The 23,475-nt window shown below is 43.8% G+C and overlaps 1 pseudogene; it reads right to left on the bottom strand.

Annotated features, from left to right (window-relative positions):
- Nucleotides 1-14,042: 14,042 nt before the first annotated feature.
- On the bottom strand, nucleotides 14,043-14,160 carry LOC126089534 (5S ribosomal RNA; annotated as a pseudogene).
- Nucleotides 14,161-23,475: the final 9,315 nt, after the last annotated feature.

The following is a 23,475-nucleotide window of genomic DNA, read 5'->3' as shown; positions in this document are numbered from 1 at the left end:
AATGGTGGAAGATGTTAGAAATTCTGAGAAAAATAGGGGTAAGCTATAGGGAGAGACGGTACAAATACAATATGTACGACAGCCAAGAGGGAATAATAAGAGGGGACGACCAACAATCAAGATCTCGGATTAAAAAGGGATGTAGTCTTTCCTCCCTAGCCGGCCGAGCTGGCCGATCGGTTCTAGGCGCTACAGTCTGGAACCGCGAGACCGCTACGGTCGCAGGTTCGAATCCTGCCTCGGGCCTGGATGTGTGTGATGTCCTTAGGTTAGTTAGGTTTAAGTAGTTCTGAGTTCTAGGGGATTGATGATCTTACAAGTTAAGTCCCGTAGTGCTCAGAGCCATTTTAAGCATTTCTTTCGTCCCTACTGTTCATTCTGTCCTCCGAAGAAGCAAAGACGGAAATAAAAGAAAGTTTCAGGATTGGAACTAAATTCAAGGTGAAAGGATATTAATGATACGATTCGCTGATGACATTACTGTTTTAAGTGAAAATGAAGAAGAATTACATGATCTGATGAATGTAATGAACAGTCTAATGAGTACAGAGTATGGATTAAGAGTAAACTGAAGAAGGACGATTGTAATGAGAATTAGTAGAAATGAGAACAGCGAGAATCTTGATATCAGGATCGATGTTCACGAAGTAGATAAAGTTAAAGAATTCTGCTACCTAGGCAGTAAAATAACGAGTGACGGACGGACGTAGGAGGACATTAAATCAGAGTAGCAATGGCAACAAGGGCATTCCCGGCCAAGAGAAGTCTACCAGTATCAAATATCGGCCTTAATTTGAGGAAGAAATTTCTGAGAATGTACGTCTGCAGTACAGCATTTTATGGTAGTGAAACATGGATTTTGGGATAACCAGAACAGAAAAGAATTGAAGCATCTGAAAAATACTGATAATGAGAAGGGACAGGATGATAGGACATCTGTTTAGACATGAGGGAAGGACGTCCATGCTACTAGACGGAGCTGTAGAAGGCAAAAACTGTAGAGGAAGACAGAGACTGGAATACATCCAGCAAATAATAGACGACGTAGATTGCAAGTGCTACTGTGAGATGAAGAGGCTAGCACAGGAGAGGAATTCGTGGAGGGCCGCATCAAACTAGTCAGAAGACAAATGATTAAAAAAAAAAAAAAACCAGGCGATATTTCCTCATCCATCTGTTTTCATACGATATTTCCGGACATTTTAAGTTAGCACCGCAACTATGTTCCTGCATTCATGGATGGGTCTAATTAAAGGGACTCCTTTGGTCGCTGTGTGGTTTTCCCAGATCGTGTGCTCAATATTTCGTTCCCTCCAGACTTCATTGTATTCGCCGACCAATTCCACGCGATTTTTTAGGGCGCAAGAACAGATGTGATACGCCATGCTTCCTAAATTCTTCGTCTTTTCCGACTCCCTGAATGTCCTTCAGTCTCTCTAACGCTTTTGTCCAACTCCTAAAGTAGTCCAAAACAACCAGGAGTCCCTCCTCATACTAGAAAACCTGGGGAAGGAGATGTACTTGTGTTGGGTGCCACAGAACGTAGATACAGCCAGGAACAAAAGACATATGTTGCAGCCACGGAGGTGAGTCGTGTTCCTCGGTTAGTTCAGTGGCCCCTGCATGCTCTTTTTTGCTGTTGGTCATGCATCAATTGGAAGATGAGTGGCTGGGATTCAGAGACAATAAGTTCCATATAGTAAAGCGCACAAAGCTGCTGTGTTGATGCAAGGCTTCTTGATCTGGCGGCAGGGCCCTCCAATGTGTGGTGCTTCGTGGCGTACAGATCACTATGCTCCACATTTTATTAGGCTGTTCTTTATTTTCATTCTAGAGGGCAGGTTTGCTGTCAGACGTGTCCTCTATTTTAAGTTATTTTGAAACAAAGGAGATGAGAGTTTTAAGGTTTAGTGATTTGTCCAACGTGTACCTTGAAAGTTTTTAGTGATATTATCAGGTTAATGGGGTAACTGGACCACCCACATTTATTGTTGTGTTAGCCAGTCACATTTTCCTCTGCCCTTGTTTTATATCTTCTGTTTTCATCTCAGGTATAGCACCTGTCACTCTTCTCCAGTCTTGAGATGTGTGAGGTAGAGCGATTGTGTTTGCGTACACGAGTGAGGTGAGAGTGAGTGAATGAGTGTCATTTCATAAATTTGCTCCTCACTGTCACAATCTCCTTCCAAGATTAGGGATTATTTGGAAAATTTATAGTAAAGTCTCGGAAATTGCTAGGTACTTACTTGAGGTACTGCAGTAATGAAGTGTATCTTCAAGATACGTTGGTGTTGTGGTTTCCAGGTGTTACACCTGTTCGTCTACAATAGCCGTCTGGTAATATAGTAGGAACGAAAAGACGGCGGCTGCTTGGAATGATTCACAAATTTTTTTCCAACAGTTTAAATAACAGTTAGTTAGTTACATATCCCATTGATCAGTTGAAGGACTACTTTATAGAAATGATATAGAGTCAGTCAGTTTACTGGATAAGTATTCATGACTGGTGTTAACATCGTTAGCCCCATTCATGCAACTACATTTAAGAACTAATCTTTTTACACGCTACCAATATTTTAAATAGAAATTCGTCAATTTAATAATCGGAGTTGACCAGGGGAAATGATTTAAGTTAGATTTAAAACTTGTTCTGCTACTGTCAGACATTTCATGTTATTCGAAAAATGCTCAAAGATTTTGTTGGTGGATATTGTACTCCTTTCGGAGCCACTGACAACTTTAATAATGAGGGGTAATAAATGTCACTTTCTACTATAGTTTTGTAGTTATAGACATGACTGCGTTTCTGTTATAGTGATGGTTCATGTATGATGAATTTCGTTGACGAATATATGTATTGCGACTATGCAGCTAAAACGCGCCAGTCCCTCAAACGGTATCTGCATGACGACTGCAGGTGAACACTATACATTATTCTTAGTGCTCGCAAATTGTGCAGTCAATACTTCCTTTCTAAGTTGTGATAAAAATTTATTCTGTAAGACATTATTGAGTGGAAATATGCTAAATATCTTAGAAAGGTGATTTGTTTGTCTCCAAAACTAGTAACTACACGAAAGGCAGAGGTAGCTGAACTCAGTAACATACTTCTTCCACCTCAAGTTTTTTCAGTTTAGACGCTCAAAAATTTCACTTTACTGCTGCTGTTCACGTATTACACCGATTGTTGATGTGACTCTATTTGTTGTTCAGAATAATGTGATGCGGCCTTTTCTTTTTCAAAATTTAGGGACGGGTCCATCTCAAATGATCCACTTATTAATTCTTTGAGACGAATTAATAGCCGGCCGTTGTGACCGAGTGGTTCTAGGCGCTTCAGTCCGGAACCGCGCTGGAGCTACGGTCGCATGTTCGAATCCTGCCTCGGGCATGGAACTGTGTGATGTCCTTAGGTTAGTTAGGTTTAAGTTGTTCTAAGTTCTAGGGGACTGATGACCTCAGATGTTAAGTCCAATAGTGCTTTGAGCTATTTGAACAATTTTGAACTTATTAACCAACTCTTCTGCAGATTTCTCTCTAGTAGGATTTCTATTACACTGCTGTCGTCAACACAAAGTATCAATTGTGCTTTTTGAATAATAAGTGGAAGGTCATTCACATATATAAGGAATAGGAGTGGAACCAAAATTGAAACATATGGGATTCCTATAGTGATTTCTCCCAGTCATTAAAAATTTCTACCCATTCTATTTCTTAAGTATGTTTCAAGTCAGCTGTGTGTGAAGCCATCATATCCATTAGTCTTGACTTTTTCGAAAAGTGTAACAAAACTTACACAGTCAAAAGCCTTGCTAATATCACAAAGAATACAAACCCGCAACGTGTTATTGTTTGATATTGTGAATCGTTACTAAAGTATAACCCTAGTCAATTGTTCTCGGCTGTGCAATTGCGTTCCCATTTATCGTTAATCGCCGGCCGGGGTGGCCGTGCCGGCAGGTGTGGCCGTGCTGTTCTAAGCGCGTCAGTTTGGAACCGCGTGACCGTTACGGTCGCAGGTTCGAATCCTGCCTAGGGCATGGATGTGTGTGATGTCCTTAGGTTAGTTAGGTTTAAGTAGTTCTAAGTTCTAGGGGACTGATGACCTCAGAAGTTAAGTCCCATAGTGCTCAGAGCCATTTGAACCCACCGGGGTGGCCGAGCGGTTCTAAGCGCTACAGTCTGGAACCGCGCGACCGCTACGATCGCAGGTTCGAATCCTGCTTTGGGCATGGATGTATGTGATGTCCTTAGGTTAGTTAGGTTTAAGTAGTTCTAAGTTCTAGGGGACTGATGACCTCAGAAGTTAAGTCCCATAGTGCTCAGAGCCATTTATCGTTAATCAGGTATACATTAGAATGAAAGGAAAAATTCGTTCATCTATTATCCAGCATGTAGTTTTATTTGGTATTTGGGTCGTTTAGAGTTCTGTGTCTTGGAGGCAGATTCTGTTTTATGAGAAACTTTTTCTGTATCTACAAATGCATCAGCGGCGTCACCAGAAAATAGTTACCTCAGGACACACGTGAGCTGAGCGCTGATTATGTTGATCACCACGCGGTACCGTGGAGAGTAAGAGGGCATTACCGCGAATGTGTGGCAGTAGAAACAAATGCATCACGTCACTGGATGGGCGTGTCATCTAAAGATCCACCGGTTAACATTACATACTCCTACATAATACTGAGCTGAATACATGTTTTATTGTCACGATTTAACGACTCACTTAACATTTCAGTAAAAATCCTTTTGGGTTGTTACGGCAACAACTTCGTAACAAAGCCGGCATTTCTGCCGGCTCTGGGTGTTCTCCACAGGAGAACAAAAATGATGGCCTTCCCCACGTACCATTCTATTTCCGTCTTCACGTGACACCTAACAGCAGTATTCTCTATCCTTGTTATACAGTCCAGAATCAAAATGCCGTGGAGGGGTGACCGTGCAGAAAGCCTGAAATAGTCTCTGATTTGTTCTGTTGTCCCAGTCGCACTTAAAGCCCACCTACAAGCGAGTGTTAATCGGTCTCCCGGTTTTGCCAGCGTAGACTTCCCCGCATTTATATTGAAGTTTGCAAATGTCTGCAGTTTGCAGTGAACATGCAGAGCCATTCGTGGGTGTCAACAGCTCTCGTACTCGCAGCAGCTCTGAAATACCGATGCAATTACTCCTCGGAGCAGCAATTTGACTACGGGATCGCTCACGCCTCTCACATAAAGTAAGAGAACTGCAGGTAGTTGTTACGTGATTTATCTCCGCGGTATCTCATATCTCGTATGTTCTATTACTGTATCAATTCGCACGAATTTCGTCTGCCGCTCTTTTAACTCATGTTGGAAGTTATCAGCGTCGCTCAAACGGTGAGTTCGAATGTTCAGAGCACTTAAGACAGCGTTATTTTGTCCTGGAAGACAGTGGAAGACTGCATGCAGACTCTATCAATAATTACCCATTTCCTATACACCTTGTGCAGCCCTAGTTTGGACACTAATGATTCTTATGCTTTTGGATACAGTAGCACGGGCAATAGCTTTCCGTACAACCACCCCAACACACCGCAGGCACTTTGGTAACGACCGTTCAATAACGTTCAAGAATAGTGACGACGAGGTGGCCTATTCCGTAGAAAAGAGCATCAACACAGCCAAGCAGTTCGTCACCCTAAAAGAACCAATGCAAAAATGGCCGAAAGTCTTCTGTTGTTAATGATTTTGTTAGTGTTATTAAAATGTCGCTGCAAAATATAACAACATTATTATTCATCCCGACACTGGTTCTTGAAACGTACTCACTTATTCCTATTTGCGAAATAATTCACAAGCTACGTCTCGCACTAGGGTTACAGGAGAATCTGACATTTTGTTACAGCGGTAAATGGGAAAAACATGAATTTTGAGAAAGATCGTACTGAGACTTCTGTTTCGCAGGTATATGTTCTCTTGATGAAACACCGTTAGAAGACGGAGTAGGGAGAGGCGTCGGAGGGGCGACGGATAACTTACTTTGCGTTACGAAGGAATGTAGGAACTCGCCAAGCAATACTGACACTACAACTTACTTGAAACATAGATTAAACCAAGGCAAACGCACGTTTGTAGCAGCTGTAGATTTAGAAAACGTTTTGAGATTGTTAACTGCAGTATACTAAGCGTAATTCCTGCTATTATCAAGGAAAAAACGCAGAAACCGTGATACCATAAAATAGAAGTCAGACGACAGTTAAAAAAGACAAAAGCATGAAGGAGAGGTAGTAGTTAAGAAGCGAGTGAGATAGGATTGTAGCCTACGTTTTCAGTGTAGCGTTATATGGAAGTGAAAGGCCCATGGCAAGCAGCACAGTCAAGAAAAAGAAATAGCGGAGAAGGGTGGTTAATGGTACAGCTTGACTAAGAGAAGGGACAGATTTAGGGGACAGAAGGTCTCAAAAGGAGTAGCTACGTCGATAATGATGGGAAAACTGGTTATCAGAAGGGGGAGGAAGGGTTGAATCTGACGAGTGGTCGCAAGTTCCTTGCCAGCAACTAGGTGTAGACAGTCTTCGGCCAGGAGAGCACAGCAACAGTGTCATCACACTGCAAAATAACGGTTCAAAATAGAGAAATTACATACCACTAACACTAACATTGCTGTAGGATCCTTACGTATGACATTCCTCCACTCAATGTATTAGTGTGGGAGTAAGCACGCGGCGACTGTAAAACATACCTGCTACACGATATCTTGTACACCGAAGAATTTGAGTCCGTCTCTCTAGTTTCGCAAACGGTTTCGATACAGGACTGTCGACTAGCATTTTTTGGAGCTGGTATGGGCAGTCTTTGATAACCCGCGGGCCGCATCAACGCTGCGCTCTCAGTACATGAAGTAAAAACTGTACTGTCGGTAACTTCAATGTTTATGGCGTAACAGAGTCACTAAACAGGAAGTAACATGTGTATGTTGTCAGCACTGATCCAGACGCGAAAATACTTCTCCCCGCATCACTTCAAGGTTATGACCCGTTTCCCCAATACTACACATGCACATGAGCACAAGGGACACAACTTCGCTCTCAGACCGGAAACGAGTTTCTCTTTGTTGTTCAATCTAACAGCGGCAAAATGGCATTGCATACGTGTGCAGTACGGTATGCTTCATCGGTTGCAAATCCGGGGTGAGAGGGGGGTTGGAGGAACTATCTGATAATATACATTAAATGTATTCACAATTGCGAATAAGCACAACCATCAGCTGTAGAATGTAATGATGACAATGGAAATTTGTGCCGGACCGAGACTAGAACCAGATTTCCCGCTGATCGCGAGCGGTCGCCTTAACTTTTAGCCACCCGTCAGAACGAAACTTCAGTATGTCGTCAACCACGCGTCTGCAACCTGTAGTCGTTTATCCATTATGTACATTACCGCACAGGTAAGACGTTGTACATGGCAGTCGCTTGCCCGGTATCGGCAGATTAATTCCATATTGCAGTGCTGTGTTATTCTGATTACAACGCATGCATGTCAATGAGAATAACACAGGCACTGCAGTATCGTATATATCGGATAACAGGTCGCGAAGGGGGTACTGTGCGAGCGCCTTGATCTCCCTACCGCTGATTTGCTCCGCGGGCTGGACTGAAACCATTCAAGGATCGGATCAGGTCCGCAGGTCGCCGATTACTCACCTTGAGTTGGAGTGTCATCAGAGTGACTCTACTAGCAATACTTGCCTAATAGAACCCAGTAGATAAGTGCATAATCATTGTGTGACGCGTTTTTAATACAAACAAAAGTAAAATCCCAAATGACCGAAGGGTAAGTAACAGGAAAGCTAATATACTAAATTCAGTTGAACAGTTGCTCTTGAAGAATCGAAACCATCCTGATCCTTCACTGGCAACGTTGTGATCTACAAGACTGTACAGTCGCTAAATGATTGTATGAAAATTCATAAGGCCTTAGTATTTTTCTTTGGTGTAAAAAACTTCGCCAGTGAACACGGAGAAGAGCGTAAGAGTGCCAGATGACATCAGAAGGAGAAAACGTCACGAATTTTTTTTAAGTTTTTTAAGTGCTACGGATAATTATTTGATAATACGCTGAGAGCCAAAGAAACAGGCACACCCGCCCAGTATCGTATAGAGCCCCCACGAGAACGCAGAAGTGCTGAAGCAGGACGTGGCATAGACTCCACTAATGTCTGAAGTAGTGCTGGAGGGAACTAACACCATGAATCCTGCAGGGCTGTCCATACATCCGTAAGAGTAAGAGAGGGTTGAGATCTCTTCTGAACAGCACGTTGAAAAGCATTCCAGATATGCTCAATAATGTTCTTGTCAGGACAGGTTAGTGGCCAGCGGAGGCGTTTAAACTCAGGAAGTTGTTCCTGGAGTCACTCGGTAACAAGTCAGGTCGTGTGGGGTGTCGCATTGTTCTCCTGGAATCGCCCAAGTCCGTCGGAATGCACAATGGACATGAATTGACGCAGTTGATCAGACACGTTGCCTACATACGTGTCACCTGTGAGAGTCGTATCTAGACGTATCAAGGGTCCCAAATCGCTCCAACTGCACACGCCCCTCACCATCACAAAGCCTCCAAAATGGTTGGCTCTGAGCACTGTGGGACTTAACATCTATGGTCATCAGTCCCCTAGAACTACTTAAACCTAACTAACCTAAGGACATCACACAACAAAGCCTCCACCAGCTTGAACAGTCACCTGCTGACAGGCAGGGTCCATTAATTCATGAGGTAGTCTCAACATCCATGAAAGTCCATCCGCTCGATACAATCTGAAATGAGACTCGTCCGACCAGGCAACATGTTTCCAGTCATCAACAGTCCAATGTCGGTGTTGACGGGTACAGGCGAGATATAAAGCTTTGCGTCGTGCAGCTCATCAAGGGTACATGAGTAGGCCTTCGGCTCCGAAAGCCCATGTCGATGATGTCTCGTTGGATGGTTCGCACACAGACTCTTGTTGATGGCCCAGCATTGAAATCTGCAACGATTTCCAGAACAGTGGCACTTCTGTCACGTTGAACGATTCTCTTCAGCCGTCGTTGGTCCCGTTCTTGCCGGATCTTGTCCCATCCGCAGCGATGTCGGAGATCTGATGTTTAACCGGATTCCTGATATTCACGGTACGCTCGTGGAAGGGTTGCACGGGAAAATTCCCCTTCATCGCTTCTTCGGAGATGCTGTGTCCCATCGCTCGTGCGCCAACAAAAGACCACGTTCAAATTTACTTAAATCTTGATAACCTGCCATTGGTGCAGCAGTAGCCAATCTAACAATTGTGCCAGGAACTTGTTCTATCATTTAGACTTGCCGATTGCAGCGCCGTATTCTGCCTGTTTACATATATCTATTTTTAATACTCATGTCAATACCAGTTTCTTAGGCACTTCAGTGTACATGAAATAAAACTGGTTTGATGCAGTCCGCCACAAATTCCTCTCCTGTGCCGACCTCTTTATCTCAGAGTGGCTCTTGCAACCCACGTCCTCAATTATTTTCTGGATGTATTCCAGTCTCCCTCTACAGTTTTGGCCCTCTACAGTTACCTCTAGTACCTTAGAAGTCATTCCCTTATGTCTTAACAGGTGTCCTACGATCCCTGCCCCTTCTCCTTATCAGTGTTTTCCACATATTCCTTTCCTCTCTCATTCTGCGCAGAACCTTCTCATTCCTTACCTTATCAGTCCACCTAATTTTCAACATTCGTCTGTAGCACCACATCCCAAATGCTTCGATTCTCTTCTGTTCCGGTTTTCCCACAGTCCATGTTTCACTACCAAACAATGCTGTACTCCAACGTACGTTCTTAGAAATTTCTTCCTCAAATTCAGGCGTATGTTTGATACTACCAGACTTCTTTTGGACAGGAATGCCCTATTTGCTGTTGCTAGTCTGCTTTTGATATCCTCCACGCTCTGTCCGTGACTGGTTATTTTACTGTTTAGGTAGCAGAATACCTTAACTTCACCTACTTCGTGACCGTCAACCCTGCTGTTAAGTTTATTGCTGTTCTCATTTCTGCTGCATCTCATTACTTTCGTCTTTCTTCGGTTTACTCTGCGTTCATTTTCTGTACTCGGAGATTGTTCATTCCGTTCAGCAGATCATGTAATTCTTCTTTACTTTCACTCAGGATAGCAATGTCATCAGCGAATTGTATCATTAGTATCTTCTCACCTTGAATTTTAATTCCATTCCTGACCCTTGCTTTTGTTTCCGTCATTGCTTCTTCGGTGTACATATAGAATAGTATGGGGAATGCTTCTTCGGTGTACATATAGAATAGTATGAGGGAAAGACTACAATCCTATCTTACACCCATTCTAATCAGAGCACTTCGTTGTTGGTCATCCACTCTTGTTTTTCCCTCTTGGTTCTTATACATATCGTATATTACCCGTTTCTCCCTATAGCTGACTCCTGTTTTTCTCAGAATTTCAAGCATATTACACCATTTTACATTGTCGAAGGCTTCTTCCAGGTCGACACATCCTATGATCGTGTCATGATTTTTCTTTAGTCTTGCTTCCATTATCAGCCGCTACATCATAATTGCCTTCCTCGTGGCTTTACCTTTTCTAAAGCCAAACTGATGGTCATCTAGCACATCCTGAATTTTCTTTTCCATTCTTCTGAATATTATACTTGTCAGCAACCTGTATGCATGAGCTGTTAAGCTGGTTGTGCGATAATTCTCGCACTTCTTAGCTCTTGCACTCTTCGGAATTGTGTGGATGAATTTTTCTGAAAGACAGATGGTATGTCGCCAGAGTCATACATTCTACACACCAACGTGAATAGTCATTTTGTAGGCACTTCCCCCAATGATTTTAGAAATTCTGAAGCAATGTTATCTATCACTAGTGCCTTAATTGATCTTGAGTTTTCCGAATCTCTTTCAAATTGTGATTCTAATACTGGATCCCCTATCTCTCCTAGAGGCTTTGAATGAATTCTTTCCACCTATCTGCTCTCTCCTGCCTCCTCTGCATTTGGCAGTGGAATTCTCGTTGCACTCTTAATGTTACTGCCTTCCTTTTTATGTCACCGCAGGTTGTTTGGACTTTCCTGTATGCTGTGTTTATACGTCCGACTATCATTTCTTTTTCGATTTCTTCACATTCTTATGCAGCCATTTCGCCTTAGCTTCCCTGCACTTCCTATTTATTTCATTCCTTAACGACTTGTATTTCTGTGTTCCTGACTCTCCCGGAACATTTTCGTACTTCCTCCTTTCATCGATCAGTTGAAGTATTTCTTCTGTTACCTATGGTTTCTTCGCAGTTACCATCTTTGTACCTATGTTTTCCTTCCCAACTTCTGTGATGGCCCGTTTTAGAGTCGTCCATTCCTCTTCAACTGTACTGCCTACTGAGCTATTCCTTATTGCTGTATCTATAGCCTTGGAGAATTTGAAGCCTGTTTCATCATTTCTTAATATTTCTGTTTTCCACTTCTTTGCATATTAATTCTTTCTGACTAATGTCTTAAACTTCAGCCCACTCTTCATCACCGCTATCTTGTTATCTGAGTCTATAACTGCTCCTGGGTACGCCTTACAATCCAGTATCTGATTTCGGAATCACTGTCTGACCATGATGTAATCTAATTGAAATCTCTCCGTATCACTCGGCCTTCTCCAAGTATGCCTCCTCCTCTTGGGATTCTTGAACAGAGTATTCTCTATTACTAGCTGAAACTTGTTGCAGAGCTCAATTGGTCTCTCAGTTCTCTCTCTCATTCATTGTTCCAAGCCCATATCCTCCGGTAACCCTTTCTTCTTCTCCTACAACTGGATTCCAGTCTCCCTTTACCCTTTCAATATCCTCATACACTTGTTGTATCTCTTCATGTTCAGCTTGCGACGTCGGCACGTATACTTGAACTATCGTTGTCGGTGCTGGTATGCTGTCGATTCTGATAAGAACGTCCCTGTCACTGAACTGTTCACTGAAACACCCTCTGCCCTACCTTTCTATTCATAAGGAATTCTATTACTTTTATACCATTTTCTGCTGCTGTTGTTATTACCCCGTACTCATCTGACCAGCAATCCTTTAAAATGGTTCAAATGGCTCTGATCACTATGGGACTTAACATCTGAGGTCATCAGTCCCCTAGAAATTAGAACTACTTAAACCTAACTAACCTAAGGACATCACACACATCCATTCCCGAGGCAGGATTCGAACCTGCGACCATAACGGTCGCGCGGTTCCAGACTGTAGCGACTAGAACCGCTCGGCCACCCTGGCCGGCAGCAATCCTTTTCTTCTTTCCATTTCACTTCACTGACCCCTGGTTTGCTGTCAATTCTGATAAGAACGACCCTGTCACTGAACTGTTCACAGAAACACACTCTCTGCCGTAACCCTCCATTCATAAGGAATTCTATTACGTTGTAAGTAGGCTGTGTATGTTTTTTTTTATTGGTAACACCACGTAGCGTTCTGTATGAAAATCACTGGCTGTGCTGTGTGCAGACTGTGGCTGGTCTGCATTGTTGTTGGCTATTGTAGTGTTGGGCAGTTGGCTGTTAACAGTGCGTAGCGTTGCGCAGTTGGAGGTGAGCCGCCAGCAGTGGTGGATGTGGGGAGAGAAATGGCGGAGTTTTGAAATTTGTAAGACTGGATGTCATGAACTGCTATATATATTATGACTTTTGAACACTATTAAGGTAAATACATTGTTTGTTCTCTATTAAAATCTTTCATTTGCTAACTATGCCTATCAGTAGTTAGTGCCCTCAGTAGTTTGAATCTGTTATTTAGCTGGCAGTATTGGCGCTCGCTGTATTGCAGTAGTTTGAGTAACGAAGATTTTTGTGAGGTAAGTGATTCATGAAAGGTATAGGTTATTGTTAGTCAGGGCCATTCTTTTGTAGGGATTATTGAAAGTCAGATTGCGTTGCGCTAAAATATTGTGTGTCAGTTTAAGCACAGTCCTTAATAATTGTTCAAAGGGGACGTTTCAACTTTTATACCATTTTCTGCTGCTGTTGACATTACTCCATACTCATCTGACCATAAAACTTTTTCTTCTTTCCATTTCACTTCAATGACCCATACTATACCTAGATCGAGCCTTTGCATTTCCCTCTTCATATTTTCTAGTTTCCCTACTACGTTCAAGCTTCTTACATTCCCCGTCCCGATTCGTAGGACGTTATCCTTTCGTTGATTATTCATTCGTTTTCTCATTGTCACCTCCTTATTGGCACTCCCTTCCTGGAGATCCGACTGGGAATCTTTTCCCAATGGAGAAATCATTATGACACCTTTCAATCACAGGCCACATGTCCTGTGGATATATGCTGCTTGAAATCTGTCGGCCGTCGTAACCGGCATCGGAAGGACATGCACAAAATAATTCAATTTGGTGATAAGATAGATGTTGACATAACGTGTTCTGAGGAGCAGATCAATGCGACGCAATTTGTTGACCTGCAGCAGAGCACGTGTCTGGTGTAGGAGCCGGCGGTACGTAGCCGCCGCCGTGCGGCGAACATTACTACAGAACTGCACTGCTAAACATTTGAGTATGGGTATCTTGTCAAAGGGTACCGCCGTTGCGTGGGAAAGTCTCTCTCAGATATCCATGTATTTTGTCTTCTTCACGTTGATGACGCTCCCAGTGACAGCCCCGTACTGACGCAGCCACTGAAGTTCCATATGCATTTTATTCTCTGATCTGGCCAGGAACACCATATCTTCGGCGAATGCACCACAACGAGAGGTCGCGTCCCACATGGAAATGGCTGTTAATCGCTGACGTAGACCATGTCAAGCTGGTTCAAGCGCTGCCGCCAATAATGACCGTCCAACAGCAATGTGACGCACGCACTCCGTCTTCAGGCCACAAGTGGCCCACCGGGACCATCCGACCGCCGTGTCATTCTCAGCTGTGGATGCGGATAGGAGGGGCGTTTGGTCAGCACACCGCTCTCCCGGTCGTTATGATGGTTTTATTTGACCGGAGCCGCTACTATTCGGTCGAGTAGGTCCTCAATGGGGATCACGAGGCTGAGTGCACCCCGAAAAATGGCAACAGCGCATGGCGGCTTGGATGGTCACCCATCCAAGTGCCGACCACGCCCGACAGCGCTTAACTTCGGTGATCTGACGGGAACCGGTGTATCCACTGCGGCAAGGCCGTTGCCAACAGCAATGTGACCAGATTGCTAACCGTTGACCATCATGCGGGAGAGTGCCCGGTCGATCAGTCGAACGACCACCTGTAAAGACTCTGGAGAGGGGCCCATGTGTTCCAGAACTGCGGATACACAGCCGTGGTCGAAGACTTCGAATGCGTGGTCAAAATCGATGGCGACAAGTGCCCCTCGTATTTTGCAGGCCGCCTTCACAGCAATTACGTCGCAGTATCCTCCAAACTCTGTATGAATGTTGCTGACACCACCTAAACATGTCTGATCGGTGTGGATGGCATTCCCAAAGCTGTGTGGAGAGACACGCGAAGGATGCGGGCGAAGATCTTGCAGTCGTTGTTGAGGAATGTGAGTGGGCGAAAGTCCTGCCACCTACAACTACGGTTCTGTTTCGGTACTGCGATCAACATGCCATCTTTGAATTCCGTGGGTACAGTGAAATCAGGGCGGATCAGTTCTTGAAACTTTTGGATCATTTGTCGCCCATAAGGTCATACAAAGTGCGGTAGAATTCCAGGGGTAAACCGTCCGGCCCAGGCGATTTGTTCGATGCTCCACGTGCCAAGGTCGATGTCAGCACGTCGGATGCAAAGGGCAACAGCAGAGTATCACCCGGTACCACGTCCCTAAGGGCGCCTCTAGAACGTGGGTGCGATACTTCCCCTATATGACCGAATTACTTGTGTAAAGACCGTGAGAATAAACACGATTACTGTATATAGTCCTACTGTGGCACCATATTTCCTCGTTGTTTATTTCGGTAGAAAGTGACCGGGAGCGACAAACTGCAATGCGACGAGTTGCAACAGCAACTTTCACGCCCTTCATTCTGGCCACCACGTAATTCGCAACAAGAAGCGACTGCACCCCTGCATTGAAAATGGTCGTAATTTGACATATAGTTAGTTGTCGAGTTACGTAGTCGGTATCATTATTATGTAATTCCAAAAGCTCCTGAAGGTGACAGGAAATATACCTCTAAGTGTAACTTCTAAATTAAAACAAAATAATGTGACTGACAGCAGCACAAAACAATTTATTCCTAATAGGAAATAACAGTCAGCCACTAAGATTGTAAGTAACTTAAGCTAATCTGAACTTAACGAATGAATTCTTGTTCGTCCTCCTCGGCGGAACGCCGATCAGCGCCGCAGATTGCTAAAGAAAGGAGCCTCGGTTCTATTACCGGCCGTGTCTGAAATTTTCTCCGCTCTGGCACTGGGTGTGGTGCTGTCCTTACGTTCGTATCGTAACTGACACGGAAATAGTTCCCATTACGCTGTTGTACCAGCTTTCCATTAACGAGATGGCTAAATGGGTACGAACCGAAAGCCAATAAATTAGGAAAAAACCGCTCATATTATTACCTCAATCTAACCAAAAAGATAACTTAGAGATAATTTCATCACATTAAACTTTCTGGTAAATTTATTCAAAGCTAAGAACAACTGTTAAAAATGTTTTCTTGGTGGTTTAGTATTTCAATGGACAATATACGAACTAGTTTCCTTTCAAGCACGAGGAACATTTTAAACACATTTTTCAAGCAGCAGTGCAGTGAAGTCTTCTACATGTATCTACAGAGTAGTTGAAAAAGTGTAAGGAAATGTAACCACATATTGTAGATTCTTTTGTAGATTGTTTTTTTTTTAGATGACCACGATCTATAGAGAAAATATTTTATTCTTCTAACTGGTTTGATGCGGCCCGCCACAATTCACACTCTTGGGCCAGTCTCCTCATCTTGATATAGCTGCTGTTCCCTACATCCTCAATTACTTGTTAGATACATTCCAATCTCTGTCGTCCTCTACAATGTTTACTCTACATATTCCTCTAGCACCATCTAGCTGCATAGGAGTTACTCCCTGCTGTCTAACTACACATCCTATTGTCGTGTTCCTTAAACTTGTTACTGTTTTCTATGTGTTCCACTTTTATCCATTTCTGAGGAGAATCTTCTTATTCTTTATTAGTTCACCTAAATTTCAGCCTGATTCTAGAGCATCAGAGATCAAACGCTTCGATTTCCGATGTGATAGTGAAGTGTGAACGTGAAGTGTCACGTACAGCACAAAGGTATACGGGTCGACCTCGTCTGTTGACTGACAGAGACCGCCAATATTTGAAGAGGGTCTATTGTGTTATAGTCAGACGTCTACCCAACACACAAGAATTCCATATTGCATCACGATCACTGAAAATACTATGACAGTTAGGCAGGAGGTAAGAAAACTTGGATTTTATGGTCGAGCGGCTGCTCATGAGCCACACATCACGCCCTTAAATTCCAAACGATGCCTCGCTTCGTGTAAGGAGCGTAAACATTGGACGTTTTCATAGTGGGAAAACGTTGAGTGGAGTGACGAATCACGGTGCACAGTTTGACGATCCGACGGCAGGGTGTGGGTATGGCGAATACCTGGTGAACGTCACATTCCAGAGTGTGTAGTGCCAACAGTAAAATTCCGAGGCGGTGATGTTACGTGTGGTTTTTTCATGGAGGGGGCTTGCACCCCTTATTGTTTTGCGTGGTACTATCACAGCACAAACCTACATTGATGTTTTAAGCACCTTCTTGCTTCCCACTGTTGAAGAGCAGTTCGGGGATGGTGATTGCATCTTACTACACGATTGAGCACCTGTTCATAAAGCGCGGACTGTGGCGGAGTGGTTACATGACAATAACATCCCTGTAATGGACTGGCCTGCACAGAGTCCTGAATCCTATAGAACACCTCTGGGGTATTTTGAAACGCCGACTTCGTGCTAGGCCTCACCGACCGACGTCGATAACTCTCGTCAGAGCGGCACTCTGTGAAGAATGGGCTGCTATTCTGCAAGAAACCTTCCAGCACCTCAATGAACGTATGCTTGCGAGAGTGGAAGCTGTCATCAAGGCTAAGGTTGGGCCAACACCATACTGAATTCCAGAATTACCGATGGAGGGTGCCACGAACTTTCATTTTTCGCCAGGTGTCCGAATACTTTTGATCACATAGTGTAGATTGAACAGTAGAAGTGAAACACTATACACCTGTCGTAACCCCTTTTCTTTCGAGTATTTTGTTTCTGATTTTCCGTTTTTATTCATTCTTGACCATATGGTATATTTCAGCCTTTCCCTATTGCTTACGCCGTACACTGTGTAGCGTCGCAGCTGTTACGCGGCTGCAGATTTTTGCAGCAAGTTTTGTTACGTTCTGGCGACCACTCGAAAACGAGAGGCGGCATTTCGACTGCAGCGACCAGCATCCAGGGCGATTGGCGGCCGTGTACGCAGTGGTGGCCTGGAAACTGTACTTGGTGGAGGTAGAGCGTGGCGAACGGATACACAGTTTCATTTCGGAATGCAGTGAACCGGACGAGGCAGAAGATAAGTAGTGTTCTACTTCATTGTCTGTGTGCATGTGCGAAGAAACATGGCAGAAAGTAATCAAAAAATTGTAGAAGCAAAACTAAAGGTAGATGCAGGCGATGTAGGCTATGTAGATGATTCCATGATACGTATCTTCAGTTTTGATGTATCACAAGCTAATGACAGTGGTTTGCCTGAGTCAATGCCTTCTAATTATAGTCTAGAAAATGAATTGAGCACGGTGGAACCCGATGTTTAATATCTACCTGTAGCTATTCCTAAAACAAGACAGCAACCAATATCAGTTGCTGACGAACCAAAAAGCAGTGTTTCAGATGTTTGCGAATATTCTCCAGCGTATGAAAGAAATGGGATCAGATTTTAATAGTAAAATGGATAGATTGGGTGTTGAAATGGATTCCAGACTGACCAAAATTGGGTCAGACATAAAAACTTCACTAAGCTCTGAAATAAATGAATTACACAGTAATGTTGTTGATATGGAATCCAAGATGGAAAATAAAATTTTGAGGGATTCGTGGAAAAATTACCTGACTCTGTTTGGTAATAATATTAAAAGTGACATTATTCAGGTCAGGCAAGCATATAATGTTGCTATTGTAACGGTGAAAAATGAATTAAATTCGCGAATTGAGCAAGTTTCTGAGGATAATGTTCTAATCGAAGAAAGAGTAAATTCTGAGTTAAGCGAAGTAAATGAACAAGTTCACAGAATAGAAAGACACTGTGTGGATAATCATGTGTGATAGAAAACTCAAATTAAAGAAGCGAAGGAAGAATGTGCAACGTTTAGACCGCAAGTTGCTAATAAAATTACTAACATTGAAACTAACATTCAGCAGTTTAGTACAGACATGAATGAGCAGCTGTGTAACCATGAAAACAGACTTACGAAATTTGAACAGAAAGCTAACAACAATTATATTTGTGTAGTGTCTAATGGTGTTGTGGAATCTTCTGATATTGCCTATGTTACGCATCGCCAATTCTTAAAACTCGATCCAAATAAAAATGTTCAACCAAAAGAATTTTGGAGTGACCTTGAAGACGTTTTATCAAAAGTATGAAGCGTCAAGCAAAACATAGGTTTCATCACATCGAATTTAATGGGGGAGGCTAGAATTGAGTGACTTTAGCTTCTGATAAGTGTGACAGTTTAGTGGATTTCAAACAGGCTTTTTTCGAAGAATACTGGGGAAAGAGGAAGCAGATGGAGGTTCTGAATAAGTTTTGGTGTACGCAGCTCATGGTCGTGCGGTAGCGTTCTCGCTTCCCGCGCCCGGGTTCGATTCCCGGCGGGGTCAGGGATTTTCTCTGCCTCGTGATGACTGGGTGTTGTGTGGTGTCCTTAGGTTAGTTAGGTTTAAGTAGTTCTAAGTTCTAGGGGACTGATGACCATAGATGTTAAGTCCCATAGTGCTCAGAGCCATTTATGTGTATTTTATGTAAGTTTTGGTCTGGGGAGAGGTGTGACCAAAAGAAAGATAGCATTAAAAGATTTGTGCCAAAGTTGTTACAATTTTGTCATACTTGAACTCTAAAATAGAAACAGAGCGATTTATTATGGGGATCGAAAAGAAGTTGCCTCTGTATTGGCGAAATAAATTCATTTCTGCTCCCAGGGATGCCATTGATCGTTTTGTTCATTTTTGGAAAGAGTTGAAAACCTGTTAAAAAAGAAGAAAGTGCGAGGAGAGAACATAGGCCTCCCACTAGACCCAATGACAATATAACTATAGTCAATGTGAATAGAATAGGCGTACAAAGAAGTAATGGTTACTGGGGCAGGTACAGAGGAAGAAAAGGTTCTGCTAGAAGTATGTTCAATGACAGACTAGTCTTTTGATTGCAGTCAGCTGCGAACCGGTGATGTAATGGATTAGCGTCACCTATCAGGGGATACAAACGTCAGAGGCAACGATATCGCACAGCAAGGAAATGCGTAGCGGTCTGTGATGACGCTAGCGTTTGCAGACTGCAACCGTATATACTAAGCCCGCTAGCAACGCCCTTTGTAAAGAAGGCACCTACTAAACAGTATTTTGAAAATAATACTAACGGAAAAAGGAGAGCTAAGGCGAGTGACACTGCTAATCGATTTGTTTCTTTAAAAAAGGAAATAGGATTTTGTTAGAGTGAAAGTTCAGACAAATATCAGCAGAACCATTTTTAAGAGGAACTTATTTCAGAAAGTAAACATGTAGATAAGGAGGTGGGAGTGGATCAGCACTACACAACAGATGAGAGGCTACCTGGAGACTGTGGAATTAATATTATGGAAACGCAGAAGGAAGAAGTTGACGATGTTTATGAGTTTTTGAATAAAGTAAGTGAAGTTATTTCAGAAAGTGAAGACGAGGAATCAGGAGAGGAAGAAGAAGGGGGTAATACACATAATTCTGTCAACACCTTGGACAGGGTTGCCGAAACAGAATATATTCCAGATGGACAGGAGGGAAAAGACGCATTTTCCATTATGAGTAATTTAGTGAAAGAGCCTAGTAGTAGTAGATATAAGGTGAAAGAGGATCCTGTAACAGTACAGTTAATTTCCACAGTAGGGGTAGGTTTCGACAGACAAGAGGTGGCGCATGATTTACTAGAGGAACCTGAAAGTCAACGTCTCAAAATAAATCATAGACAACCTGTTATTGAAGTCATTGTATTTAATGGTAAAGTTACTTGTTTAATTGACAGTTGTTCTGAAATTTGTGCAGTGTCACAGGAATTTGTGAATGCTCCCTGGAAAGTAAAGCAGTTGCCATAATTCCAGTAAGTGGGTTAAACATTATTGAGGCCACTGGTAGAAGCAAAAAGGTAGTGAAGCAAGAGTTAATGATACCCATTACCAACGGTGGGGTTCAGTTGAAACATAACTTTTTGATTATTAAAGGACTTAGTGTTGAGATGCTGGTAGGCGTCGACTTTTTACAAAAATACAAAGGAAGATTAGATATTGGAAACATTGAGAAGGTAATAAATGTACAAGGGGAAACTATATCCATTCCTTTTGTTGGAGAAGAAAGGTTCATTGACAAAGACTTGCCCAAGACTTTGCAGAACCACAGTAAACATTGAAGAGATTGATGAAGACGGAGAATGGAAAGAAGTTGGTCCTGTTGAAATAAAATCATTTAAGCGATTGGGAATCAAAAACATACTTGATTTAAAGAGATATTTAATGGAGCAGCAAATAAATAGCAGTAGCTAAGACGCCTCAGGGGCACGCATTCTTTGCCTTGTCAGGTGGTTTCGATCAGCAGGCACCTGAGTTGTTGACAATACCATTTTTGCTTTCTTTTCGTGTTGTCAACCTTCCTCTTCTTCATTCAGAACTTTAGCTACCTTCTTTCCTTTTTCCCTATCAGTTCAAATGGCTCTGAGCACTATGGGACTTAACATCTGTGGTCATCAGTCCCCTAGAACTTAGAACTACTTAAACCTAACTAACCTAAGGACATTACACACATCCATGCCCAAAGCAGGATTCGAACCTGCAACCGTAGCGGTCACGTGGTTCCAGACTGAAGCGCCTAGAACCGCACGGCCACACCGGCCGGCTTTCCCTATCAGTAAACAGTGTACTAGAGTAGTACAAAATATACAGAGAGCTAGTGTCTCATTAGAAACTAAAAGGACTAACCATAAAGAGAGAAGAATGAAAAGTATGCTTTAATGTGACGATACAGTAATGTGGCAAGAGTTTTTTAGTAGCTTTTGTAACGTGTAAAGATGTTGTAAGAGTAATGTGTCAGAGGCAAGGGAGGATTGCCTGCCTAACGAGAAAAAAGAAATTTGTACTTGATGTCTTTTGAGAACCAGAGGGGTGGACTTAAGTGTATTTAATGTTTTTAGTGATGTGTGTTTTACTGGAATGTAGTGTACGATATGGGTTTAAGAGCCACATAAGCTGGCATGAGTTGTGCTTGATGTTTTTCTGTAAGGAAGTTTCTGTATGTAAATTACCTATATATTATGTAATTTGGATCATGAGATGATGAAAAGCCACAGTATTCGGTTGGTTGGTTGGTTTGGGGGGGATTAAAGGGACCAGACTGCGACGGTCATCGGTCCCTTTTTCCAAAAAAAAAAAAGTAAAACCACCCAAAGAGAATAAAAAACTAACAACAGGAAAGACGTCAGACGACACAGGACAAGAAATACTCCTACAGAGACCAGACGAAACAAATTAAAATCACACAGAGTGTGACAGTGGTTGGCCGACCATAGAGATAAAAAGGAAAAGCCAACCACTGAGAACACATTAAAAACTCAGCGTAAAATCGTAGGCCAATGGCCAGAATCAACACAAAAGAACAGAACAAACACTCAGAGTAAATAATAAAAAACCCCTGCCCGAATAAAACGGAAAACTAAGTCAGCCATACCAGGGTCATCACATAAGAGGGCAGGGAGCGTATCAGGCAGCGCAAATGTCTGCCTGACCACAGCTAAAAAGGGGCAGGCCAACAAAATGTGGGCCACTGTCAAAGCCGCCCCACAGCGACATACAGGAGGGTCCTCCCGGCGCAGTAAATAACTGTGTGTCAGATGGGAGTGGCCAATGCGGAGCCGACAAAGGACGACAGAGTCCCTGCGGTTGGCTCGCAGGGATGACCGCCACACAGTCGTCGTCTCCTTGATGGCACGGAGTTTATTGGGCATGATCCGATTGCGCCATTCAGCGGCCCAAAGCGCAAAAACTTTTCGGCGGAGGACTGCCCGCAAATCAGTCTCTGGGAGGCCAACGTCCAGAGACCGTTTACTCGTGGCCTCTTTCGCCAGGCGGTCAACATGTTCATTGCCCGGGATACCGACATGACCAGGGGTCCACACAAAGACCACAGAGCGGCCGCAAAGCGCAAGAGTATGCAGGGACTCATGGATAGCCATCACCAGACGAGAACGAGGAAAACACTGGTCGAGAGCTCGTAAACCGCTCAGGGAATCGCTACAGATAACGAAGGACTCACCTGAGCAGGAGCGGATATACTCTAGGGCACGAAAGATGGCGACTAGCTCAGCAGTGTAAACGCTGCAGCCAGCCGCCAAGGACCGTTGTTTGGAATGGTCCCCTAGAGTTAGCGCATACCCGACACGACCAGCAACCATCGAACCGTCGGTGTAAACAATTCCAGAGCCCTGATACGTGGCCAGGATGGAATAAAAGCGGCGGCGGAAGGCCTCTGGAGGGACCGAGTCCTTCGAGCCCTGTGCCAAGTCGAGCCGAAGGCAAGGACGAGGAACACACCACGGGGGTGTACGCAGAGGCGCCCGGAAAGGAGGTGGAACTGGGAAAAACCCAAGCCCGCAGAGAAGCTCCTTGATGCGTACGGCGATCGGACAACCCGACCGGGGCCGACGGTCTGGCAGATGGACGACTGACTGCGGGAACAGGACACGATAATTTGGATGCCCGGGCAAGCTAAAAACATGGGCAGCATAAGCGGCCAGCAAACGTTGGCGTCGGAACCGCAGTGGAGGTACACCTGCCTCCACTAGGACGCTGTCCACAGGGCTGGTGCGGAAAGCACCAGTGGCAAGGCGTATCCCGCTGTGGAGAATTGGGTCCAGCACCCGCAACGCAGATGGGGATGCTGAGCCATAAGCTAGGCACCCATAATCCAGGCGAGACTGGATTAACGCCTGGTAGAGCCGCAACAGGGTAGATCGGTCGGCGCCCCAGCGGGTGTGGCTCAAACAACGCAGGGCGTTGAGATGCCGCCAACACGTTTGTTTAAGCTGCCGGATATGAGGCAGCCAAGTCAACCGGGCATCAAAAAGGACACCCAAAAACCTGTGGGTCTCCACCACAGCAAGAAGTTCGTCGGCAAGATAAAGCCGCGGCTCAGGATGGACCGTTCGGCGCCGGCAGAAATGCATAACGCGGGTCTTGGCAGCCGAAAACTGAAAACCACGCGCTACAGCCC

The sequence above is a fragment of the Schistocerca cancellata genome, chromosome 6 (genome assembly GCF_023864275.1).
Source record: "Schistocerca cancellata isolate TAMUIC-IGC-003103 chromosome 6, iqSchCanc2.1, whole genome shotgun sequence".
NCBI lineage: Eukaryota > Metazoa > Arthropoda > Insecta > Orthoptera > Acrididae > Schistocerca > Schistocerca cancellata.
This window is presented reverse-complemented; position numbering and strand designations above follow the sequence as displayed.